Raw genomic sequence first — 12,462 nt, forward strand, 5'->3', positions numbered from 1 at the left:
AATCAGACATGTGACACTTAGATTATTTGGATGGATGGTTGTATTTGAAGTTGAGGATTTCAAATGCATAATAACGAATATTTAGATTTGTTTTTACGAAAGATTTCAAATCCAAAATAGTTATTTTTCAAGTCATCGTGGTGAATTCCAAATTTATTTTAACATAGAATCATTTCGAATTCTCCATTCAAATACTCCTCCATATTCACATCTTTCAATCGAAACACAAACTAAACATTTGAGAGATGATGAATTTGAAATTCACGAATTTCGATTATAGTTTTATTTTAAACGATGAACATTATATTAAATCTTAAATCCATAATTTATTTGTTTCTACATTAGTTATACAAAGTATAATGAATTTCAAATGATATCATTATTGGGTGAATTTGAAATCATCATATTTAACATGAAACATTTTTTAAATATGCAATACTGATCTTAAAGTTATTGGTTTTGCTTATCTAAAACATCAATAATACATTTGAAATATATGTTCTGAAATACATCAATTCAAATATAACTTAAAAGAATTCGATCGCATTACATACCGTAGATATGGCCGTTGTGCTGAATATTACTTATTATTTTTTAAATAAAAAATTCGAGCTTGAGATCGAATTTTTTTAGTTTGCTTTAATTTCGAATAATGCTTATTTTTTACTCGAGTTTTGTTCGAATAAGAGCTTGAATTCGAGATTGGATACATTTGATTCGAATTGAACTATCGAACTATAATTAAATTTTTGAATAGGGGTTCGAGAAATTTAATATTTTTTATAAATTATTATTTTATATACTTATAATAGTGAAATTTGGTGTGGATTATAAGCTGCTAATTTTCATGGAATGAGACATGGAGATACTTATTGACGCTGGAAGGATCTTTGTTTTGTGTGTAAATAATAAGAACATCGAAGGTTGTGGGGATATGTATCACTTTCCCCAACTTGGTATTATTATATTATTTTACCATACATACAAATTATATATCACACTTGCAATAAATTCAACAAGAAAATAATTGTAAATTATACATAAAATCTAAAATATATCTCCCAATCCTATTCACAAAATAAATAAATAAACTCAACACGAAAATAATTGTAAATTATACATAAAATCCAAAATGTATATCCTAAATGTTTATTTTCGAGAAATTTTTTAAAATATTTCCTTCAGTGAAATTATAGATAATCTTATTGTTTGGTCTTCACACCTTTGGGGATTGTTTAGGATTATCCTCTTATTTTTTATTTACATATATAATATAGTTTTGATATGAATCACCGTACACACTTATGTGAGCATCGATGATGTATATTAACTTATTGGATTTTATAAAACATAAAAAAATTGCTCATTCAATAGGTGAGTAATACATCAACGATGCTCACGCAAGTATACACAATAGATGTACATCATATCGAAATTATATATATATATATATATATATATATATATATATGTATGTGTGTGTGTGTAATTATTAAACTAAGGAACATTGTATGAGCCACACAAACAGAGCAGATTCATTTATTAATTTGTGGGGTGTCAATGTCACATAAGTCAATTGATTTAAGGTTACTTTGAGATGATGCATGAATCATCTATGAGTTCCATGTATATTATATTGTTTCATATAATATAGACATGATATCATATGCATATGCTTCATGATAATTTTCAAATAAATTATAGAAATCATTAAATGATATAATTATTATTTATGTATGTTTATATTAATTAATCATTATAAATATAAAGGAATAAAAATTATCAATTACCTTTATCTTAATGCTAAGAAATTTTAGGATAATAATATGATATTTTTTGGTATAATTAATCCTCAATTGGATAATGTTTTAAAGATCCACGCATGATAGAAATAATTCAAACGGTCATCTTCCAAACATCAATTCCATAGAGTTATCCTTTCCCAAAAAAAAATAAAAAATCTAAGATTTAAAAAAAACTTATCGTGGTTTTTCCTTCAATGTTTGTCGATCATTCGGTTGTTTTTTGATTTTGTGTCTTTTTTGGGATCAGAAATGAATTTTTGCTTATTTTTCAATTATATACTTTATATTTTCTCTCTCAAAGAAATAAATATTTCTATCGGCTGATAATAAAAACTATCATAGAGAGATTTCAAAATATGAAGACTCGAAAAGAAAAATTATAAGGTAATTATTTTGGTGTTTTATGATTAGAAGATTTTATTTTATTTATGTTTTGTTAATTATAATATATTATTGCCTACACTGAATCAAAATCTTAGGTCATCCCTTAATATATATATATATATATATATATATATATATATATATATATATATTATATTGTGTGTGTGTGTGTGTGGGGTAAATTTATAACATTCTTACAACCACCACATCTTATATTTACACTTTCTCAAATTTACGAAATTATTGAAATAGTTTTTCATTCTTCTATACTTTTGAAGTTATAAAAACATAGGATGGATATGAACATATTGTAAGGAACACAATACAACTCAACTTGTAGAAAGCTGGCATCGACTTATTCTATATTTGTGCCATTAATTATTTGCAATTTTGAATTAACACCATTTTGGCTTTCTAACACCATGTGCTTTCGTATATAAACATAAATAATATAAGGTGCGGATGGGTTCAAGAATGTGCAATTTAATAATTTCAAATTTGTTCGGACTGCGTTTGGATTTCAAATGTATTATTATTGTTTTAAAAAATAATACAATAAACTTCAAATTCACTTATTCTATTTTATATTGTAAATTAGAGTGAATTCCAAGTTTACTCAATTATGATGTCATTTGAAATACATTATAATTTGTACTAATAATATGTAAACCAATACGATATAAATTTAGAGTAGGTCTCTTGTGAGACGGTCTCACAAATCTTTATCTGTGAGACAGATCAACTCTATCTATATTCACAATAAAAAGTAATATTTTTAGCATAAAAAGTAATAATTTTTCATGGATGACCCAAATAAGAGATCTGTCTCACAAAATATGACCTGTGAGACCGTCTCACACAAATTTTTGCAATAAATTTAATATCTGATATATTGTTTCATGGTGAACAATCAAACTAAAATCGAAAGCTTTTGATTTCAAATCCATATCCCCGAGCCCAATCTTAGATGATTTTGAATAATATGCATTTAAAATTCGAAGTTTATAGGTAATTTAATCTTATTGTGGACCACCTAATTGAATAGGTTCAAATAAATAACATATCAATTGGGCTCTAAGTATAAATTGAGACCTACAAGGATTCCATGTATAATTTTGTTCTTGTTTTTGTCTAAAAATAATAATAAAAGATTAATTTTTTTTAACAGTTATTTCATGATTTGTTCCCATTTTTTTTGTTTCCAATGAAATGGATTAATTTGTTAACTTTTACATGTTGGACTCCACAATTCTGTTAGAGTCCTTCATTCTCTCTTGGAGTAGTAATTCTTGTGTCAATGGTTCGAATCCTCTTCGAAACGGTAAAGGGTCCGAAGCTCGTAAAATTTTATTCAATAACAAACAAAAACAAAACCACTCTTTGTTGAACCCTAAGTTCAAATAGATATAAACACGAGATACTAAACATACAACATGAACAACTTGAGTGAATGTATATCACGAGAATGATCCTTAATGGTCAGATATACAAATGTGAGCGCGCTAAGTATAGCAGCTTGATGATATAAATAATAAGATTGCTTGATATCTTGATTAAGACTTGTGGATATTCTTGGTAACTTTGAAAATTTATTTTATTTTACAATAATTAATTTATACTCATTTTATGATGCAAATCACCCTCAATAATCATGCAAATCATGGCATCTTCTTCCTTCACATGTATGTACTACACTTCACGAAACACGAAAGATATATTATCTAGAGTAGATTTTTTGTGAAATGGTCTTACGGATTTTTTCGTGAGATGGATCAATCATGTTCATGTTTACAATAAAAAGTAATACTTATGGCATGCAAATTAATTTTTTCATGGATGACCCAAATAAGATATATGTATCACGAAATTGATCTAGTGAGACCGTTTCATGAGAGCTTTTGTATATATATACATATATAATTAAAATCAATTAACTCTATATAATTAAAATCGATTAATTCCGAAAAACTCAATCCATACCGTTATATATATATATATTATATATATATTCCAGAAATCCGAACACATTTTTCAAAATTAAAATCCACTCAAATTCTTTGAAAATTATATATCCAAACGCCCCTCAACATTTTCTTGGATTTTTTATTTTTATTTTTATTTTTGAGCTGAACATTCTGCAATTTCCGTCTAAGAAAGTGATATTTATCCAATTTATTTGAAAACAACATAAAAAAAAGGTTTAAGAAAATGACATCATGCATATCACGATTACATGAATATGTAACTTTAATTTGTTACGACTGTCAAAATTCTAAGCCAAACTAATATTTATTATTATTTTTTAAAATAACATGCTCCGAAAATATTTAATCAAATTTTTATGTGTATTTTTTTTAAAGATAATTAGTTTCAACTCGGCGTTAAATTCCCCAGCAGAAGGTGAGCGGAGGAGGCCAACATTATATTTTAAAATAAATGCTTTTACAAATATTAGTTTTCCCTTTAAATATAACTAAATCAAATAAAATCTCAGCTCAATCTATCACTAAATCAAATTTTTGAATCCAACAAGGAATAATACATATACTCATAGTAAATTTATATGAGATTGAAATCGTGAAAATCGTTAATCGTCAAATTAAAATGCATATATTTCACATAATTTTTTAAAACTCATCGAAATTCTAGATAAAAATTACACGTTGAATTCGATAATCAACCGTTGATTTAAAAAAATTGATTTTTTTTTCATTGCAAAACACACAATATTTACTCGTTTACTAAGGACAAAAGAAATGCCAAATTATTTATGTTAACATTAAATGACATATGATAATTCAATTCTCATAATGCCACAAGATTCGTAAATGATTGCTACGATAAAAGCTTGAGCAATTTCGGAAGCAACCATATTCTTTATATAGTGAAAAAAAACAATCACTTAAAAGGAAAAAACTTGTGTAAGACGATATCACGGATCGTATTTTGTGAGACAGATCTCTTATTTGGGTCATCCATGAAAAAGTATTACTTTTTATGTTAAGAGTATTACTTTTTATTGTGAATATCGATAGGGTTGACCCGTCTCACAGATAAAGATTCGTTAGATGGTCTCACAAGAGACCTACTCAAGAACACAAAAATTCCGGTGAGATCGTATCACAGATCAATTTTATAAGTCGATATCTTACATATCCATGAAAAATATTACTTTTTATGTACAAAGTAATATTTTTCACTTCAAAAGTATCATTTTTTGTTAGTTAAGTTATGAATATATCCACGAGGCCGTTGTATAGGAGAACTACTATGGGAAGAAAATGTCAAAAAAACTAAAGATAACAATTATCAACATGTCAATTATATATATTCATTCGTTGTCCACGTTTTTTGTGAAGAATCGAACTGAAAAATCAAGCAGGGGTTCCTTTGAGTAAAGGTGTAATCAAGCTTCTATAGGACAAATAACCAAAAGCGATAAAGAAAAAAAAAGGAAAGAAAACTTGAGCAATTTAAACTATTATTCATGTATACGTCAAAAAAAAGTGAAAAAAAGAAATAGATAAGGAATTTTCCTGATATTATAAAATTGCCCATTTTTTTTGGGAAAAAAAAATCAATAATTGTAAATCATGCAATTCCAGTACATTTAAATCGAACAACATAGTTTATTTATTTCACAATTTCCATAAAGTAGATACACAACCTAATTAATGTTATTATAGAGTCCATTTCCCAAATCTTTTTCATGTGTCTATGTCATAGTGTGAACAATTACTCATATTTAAACAATTTTATAAATAAAATTGAATTTAAAGGTTAATTATTGGATCTAGATCATGTGGGAAAAACAAGAATATTCACAAATACATATGATTACATTAAAATTGAAGATAAAAATGTTCATTTCTGGTTATGAATGTTAAGCTGTTTCACATCGGTTGGATATAGTTCATGAGAGTTGCATATATTGATTTTGAAAATCCTCCCCATTGAGCTAGCTTTTAGGTCTGAGTTAGGTTTAAGTCCTAATTTTAACATGGTATCAGAGACAGACCCACCATTATGTGTTGGACTGTCCATAGTTGATTCACCCATTAATGTCTCCACGCTCCAGTTGTTCATTCCTGGGTTTTAGAAGATGTATTATGACGTATCACATCGGTTGGATATAGTTCCTGAGAGTTTCATATATGGACTTGGACAATCCTCTCATTTGAGCTAGTTTTTGGGTCTGAGTTAAGTCCAAATCCCAATTTTAACGATGAATAGATATGCACATGTGAAAAGGTGTTCAAGATTGAAAAACAATTGAACCTCCCAATCAGTTTAATAAATATTTTCAAACAATTATATACGAAAGGCAATAGTGTGAATTCATGTGCATATCCATTTTCTTCGAAACATCGAAAGGTGAAGCCAAGCAACTTTTCTCTTGTTGCTTGAATGGAATTGCGGATTATGTTACGTACGTGTGTTGTATGTATAACATGACAAGCAAAGTATAAATTTGAATATTCTAAAGATATATTGGCATGAATCTAAACTTCTCTTTGGCTTATTTATTATATTTGTATTTCAGAAATTTTTGTATTTCACTTCGTTAGATGAGCTTGAAGTACTTTTTGTAATACCTTATCCCAACCGGATGAAAAATAAGAGCTTAAAATGTTTATAATGAGTTATAATGGATTTCAATAGCAGTTTCAGTTAACCAATTTTATAAAACCAGTATGATTACATAATAGTTGTTAGAGGAACTCATTGTGCAAGTACGTACACGTGGCCGAGGCTCAGGGAATGACACTTTTGGTCCGAAATTTTTTTATCCAAAAAAATCTTGAAAAACATAGGAAAAAGGAGAAACTAAAGAAGACCTCTTTAATAACAAAAAAATGCCATAAAAAAAAAAAGAACTAATTGAATATACCGAAACAAAGCTACAAATTAAAGCTAATGGAAATTATAACAACAATGTAACTACGGAAGCAAATATGAAAATCACTTGAATAAAGTAAGCCCAACCATTACTAAATTTGGATTTATTTTTTTAAAAAAAATAAATTATCGTGACATTACAGCTCACAAATGTGAAGTATTAATTAATTAAGAAAATGAGAAAACAATAATTTTATTGTTTATAATTAATAGTGATAGATTAAAAATAACAATAATAGTGAAATACCCCTTTATTGTAATCGTAATTGTTTATAAAACAAAAATTATGTGAGACGGCCTCACATGTCAATTTTTGTGAGACGGATATTTTATTTTATTACTCATGAAAAAATATTACTTTTTACGAAAAAATAATTTTTTTAATTATAAATGAAAGGAATATTTTATTTCTTATTTATTTTTTGTTAAATTGATAATGTCAATTTAAGATTTTGACTTGCTAGATTAAAAGATCTTGCTTGATTTATTTGGAATGAGAGTGATTTTAATATGATTTTATCTCTAAAATATTTTATCCTTGTTTAAAAGAGTTTTATATCTAATGAAAATCTTGTTTCCATATTTTCTAGGACTCTTTTATGGAATGATTTATAGGTCAAGTATTAGATATAAATATGGAATGTCTTATAGCCGTGGACGTGTGATTTTCGTGGCTTTTGAGAGGTTTGGACATCAGAATTTTGTAGAGAAAGCATAAAAGATAATTTTCATGTTGAAGAATTTGAGTGATTGATTCACGATTATGCCATATTGTTGATTGGTGTTGAAGACACATGAAGAACAACAATGACGCAGAATGTTGATCGAAGAATGTTCTTTTATTTGTTTTAAGAAACTTCGATTTATGCATCTAGTTTTTAGTTTGGTTTATTTTGATGTATTTAATTCCTTGGAGTATCAAGAAATTTGATTTTGTTATTTTCACTAATATTGTTTTGTGTAAACGATATACATATTTTTCTAATGACTTTTTTCTATGAGGGGTTGTACAAGTAATTACAAGTATAAATACTTGTACATAATTCAAACATGTCCTTTATTTATTAAAATATATTAGTATGTCCGTTGTATGTTGTGCACTCGTAGTGACAACACTCATATTGATTTTGTTATTTTCACTAGTATTGTTTTGTGGAAACGATTTACATATTTCTCTAGTGAATTTTTGTCATGAGACGTTGTACAAATATTTACAAGTATAAATACTTGTACATAAGTCAAACATGTCCTTTATTTTTTAAAATTATATGAGTGTGTTTATAATTAACTTCCGCTGCATGTTGTTCACTCGTATTGACAACACTGTGTGACGACAATACTAAAAATCTGATACACACAATATATTTATTTCTTGTACGTTTATGATCAACAATCCTTTCAGTAAATATGAACATGGTTGATCTGTCTCATGGATCCGTGAAAGTGTCTCACGAGAAACTTACCATTCTCTTGTTTATAAAACAAAAAGTTCGAAGTGTCGATCAATGCAACAGTTGTTAATTTCTCCGTTAAAAGCGCAAAAATTTTCTTAGTGGAGTCTAACATATTCTTCTAAAGATTACACGAATTAAAATATAATTAATGAGTTGTAGTGATCCATTAACACAAAATCATTGAACCAAACAGACCAACTTTTGTGCGTGAAGGCAGATGTGGCGGTGTTGCGTGACACGCCTCGATGTCGAGAGCATTGGGGGTTGATTAGATGCCCATTTAGTTTCCTGCATGTTCTCCACTTATCCATGCTCACTTATAAAAGGTTTTCTTTTTCTTTTTTGTTTCCCCATCAGATAAAATTCCTTCGTCGTCTTGGAAATTATTCGATAAGTTTGTGTTTGTGATGTTATCGGTCAATTCATGGTCTTAGTTCACTTATTTAGATTTTGTTTTCTATTTTTGTTTTTTCACCGGAATGCTGATGTGACGTGTCAAAATAATGATTTGACACACAACAAATTGCTGACGTGAAGCTGAATATTGTTAACATGTTTGATGTCATATAAAAAATTCTCCAGTAAAAAAAGACTAAAATTGTAAAAAAAAAATGTTACTGAGTGGACTAAGACTAGTGGTGAGAAAAATATTGAAATCTTTGATATACCGAAAATACCAAAAATACCGATATTTTCGGTATACTGAAACTATCGGTATGGTATTGATATGAAATTTTGAAAATTTCGGTATTTCGAATATAGCGAAGCAATGTTTATAAATTATAAAAATATAATATTTTTAAGTAATGAAATTATAAATAAAATAAGAAAACGATTGTGTGATAGAAGTAATCTATATTTTCAATCATGTTCTTTTACTTGAATACAGTTTTGTATAATGTTTTGTAACCATATTGCAATGTTTTTTTTTCAACAATCAAGTTTTTTGTTGTTGGTATGTACAATATAATACAGATCTCGTATCAATATCTAGATATATCATAAATATTCGGTATAATTGGCATACTACTGATACCGGTATATCAAAAATTCGGTATAGTATCGATATAATTTTTTTCTTACCGAAATTTTCGATATATCATACCGAACAACCTCTAACTAAGACCGTGAATTAACCTCAACATGACCAGATGTATCATGTAGCTTTGTTTCCACTAAAAACTTGTATTCACGAGAAATTTTTTTTATATGAGGTTTTGCAGAATTTCAGTGAAACCACGATGGGTTACTATAGTACTATTTGTAGGTGCTGAAAATCGATTCTTCATGTATATAAATTAGTTCGAAAGTAAACCTCGTTATTTCTTAAAAACAAACATTGTATATGTTATTTACTGCCATAAAATTTCAATTAACTCTAGGTTTATTTTGAAAGTATACGTACGATTTTTTAATGTATAATATTTCAAACTTATTTTCTCATATTAGAAATTTGATTTTTGATGATCTAAATGCAATTTTCTCTCTTAATTAAGGTGCGGAAAGTTGGAAAAATCAAAGGGGTTTTGGCTAAAACTTGAAGATGCTCGACAAAATTAAAGGCGATTTCTTGGTCACCATTTAGGCCAACCTTGAGTCGAAGAACTTTATGTGCAGTCTTATCTGTTCCACGCTTTAAGGAGGCCATGGTTTCATTTTATCAAGACACAAATTAGTGATTTCTCGTATAAGAAATCGTGTTTTGTTTCTTGCATTTTCTCGAACTTTTTTTTTTGGCTGCCAATCGACCACAATTGAGTACAAATTAGTGAAAAAGCATACAAAACGTCAAAATCCCATAAGAAGAAAAAACAATTCCAATATGAAAGATAAATGTATAATTTTGGAACATGCATATATAAAACGTGATCAATGATGGATTTGTGATAGATACACCTCTCAAATAATTTTGGACTTGAGATTGGTTAGGGAAAATATATTTTTTCCCAGTAATTTTTTTAGTTACGATCCACTAACTTTTCGGTTTTTGGTCTTAACACAATAACTTCTAAATTTTGGTTATTTTGGCTCATCTATTACCGAAATGTTTGATTTTAAATTAAAAAACGATGATTAAATGATGGTGAAAACACATTTCGGTGTATTGATCATTGAATGGTTACGGTGGAATGCATAAAACTTTTAAAGTTTGTTTGATTTGTTCAGCTTTTTTTTAAAATTTTAAGTTATCACATAAATTGATTTATCTTCGAAATCAAGAAATCCATTAATTTTTGGCAACTTTAGCTTAAGTACTGTCTAATCAGTGTTTTCCAATAAAAATATGAATATTTCGGTGGTAAATAGACCAAAATAGACATAATTCAAAATTTATGGTATCAAAACTAAAATTGAAAATTTAGTGGTCCTGAGTGTTATGAAATGAATGTAGAAGTAGCTTGCTGAAAATCCAAAGTCTTTACTTGATATGTAAGGTTTAGAAATTCGAACGACATAACCTGACTGCATGCGAATTTAGGGTTTTATTTAAAATGCTTATTTAATGATTTTTAAATGCATGTTTACATGAATATGTGTTTTATTTCATGAATTACTAGATTGCATTTATTTAGGCTTTTGGCAGTATTTCACGCTTGAACGAAGAACAAAGACCGGTAATGGTTTAGGAAAAATATTTTCTTAAATGATTATTTTAATTATTTAATATATGATGTAATTGATATGAAAATTTCAAAAATTAGCCCTTTGCAGTATTTTGATACGTTGAATCGTATTTTTAACCGGTAGACGATTTTAGCAAAACAGAGGACTATTGAGGGTTCAGTTAATATTTTTGAAAATGATTTTAAACGAAATATTTTACGAGGGTGTTATTGGGCTTAGCAGGCCTATTTAAATATATATTGGGACTAAACTCCTACTTATCCACATTAATTTTAATTTTGGCCCATTATGCATTTGTTTTTATCAAACCCTACCCTCCCAAAACCCTAATCACTTCACTCTCATATTTTGGCCGCCCCACCCTCTCACGTCCAGCAGCTCTCAAAAATTCCAGCAGCTACCTTGCTAGGTTTCCTCAAGAAAATCTCATAAGAACTCTTTCCCGTCCATTCATTAAATCATAATATGTGTTTTGTAATGTATTTTCATGATATATTATGGTTATAGTGTTATGCATCCATTTTATTTGAATTCTACAGGAAAATACGCATTTTTATTGTCATGCTTCTCACATTTCTTGGCTTATGTTGAAGGGGATTCCATGACTTGAGGTTTAGGAGTGATCTTATAGTAGATATGTAGGAACATATGTGCTGTTCTTGAGGTCGATGCAAGTTTGAGGGAGAACCGATCGATTCCCGTGTTTGTGGCTCGGTTTTGGAGAGTTGGGGTAGCTTGCGTGCATTCAAGGGCATGGAGTCGAAGGACATGGCTAGGGCAGTTCAGGAAGTTTTGGTTGTGGTTTAGGATGGGTTGGTTCGAGCCTAGTCCGGGCCGGGTGAGAGGATGGCTTGGCTTCGAAGTGGAAAATTGGGGTTTTTGCCCGCAAAATTAGCGCCGCAGCACTGCCCTTTCAGCACTACAGTGCTCGAGCTTCGGCTCTTGTAGCGTCGCAGCGCTGATGCATGGCGCCTAGGTGTTTACAAGCGCCGTAACTCTACTCAGCCAGAGCCTAGGCGTTGGTCCTGCACACGAGAGTATTTGATTTTGATGATCATAGTTCATTTTGGGTATTGATATGACATTGTGTTCAAGGTTGTTGACTGTTTAATTGGTTCATATAGGGTTTGGTTAGGAGCTTTTGAATTATGGTTTAAGTTTGGTTAAGTTCGGACTAAAACGGGGACTCCGTTCTAAGTTTTAAACGAATTATAGAAGTTAAGGTTTGAGTTCGAGTTTGAATTTACGTCTAATGAATGATTTCAATTATGTTTGTAAGGCTTTCGTTAAGTGTG

The sequence above is a fragment of the Primulina tabacum genome, chromosome 5, assembly GCF_025594145.1.
Source record: "Primulina tabacum isolate GXHZ01 chromosome 5, ASM2559414v2, whole genome shotgun sequence".
Classification (NCBI taxonomy): Eukaryota; Viridiplantae; Streptophyta; class Magnoliopsida; order Lamiales; family Gesneriaceae; genus Primulina; species Primulina tabacum.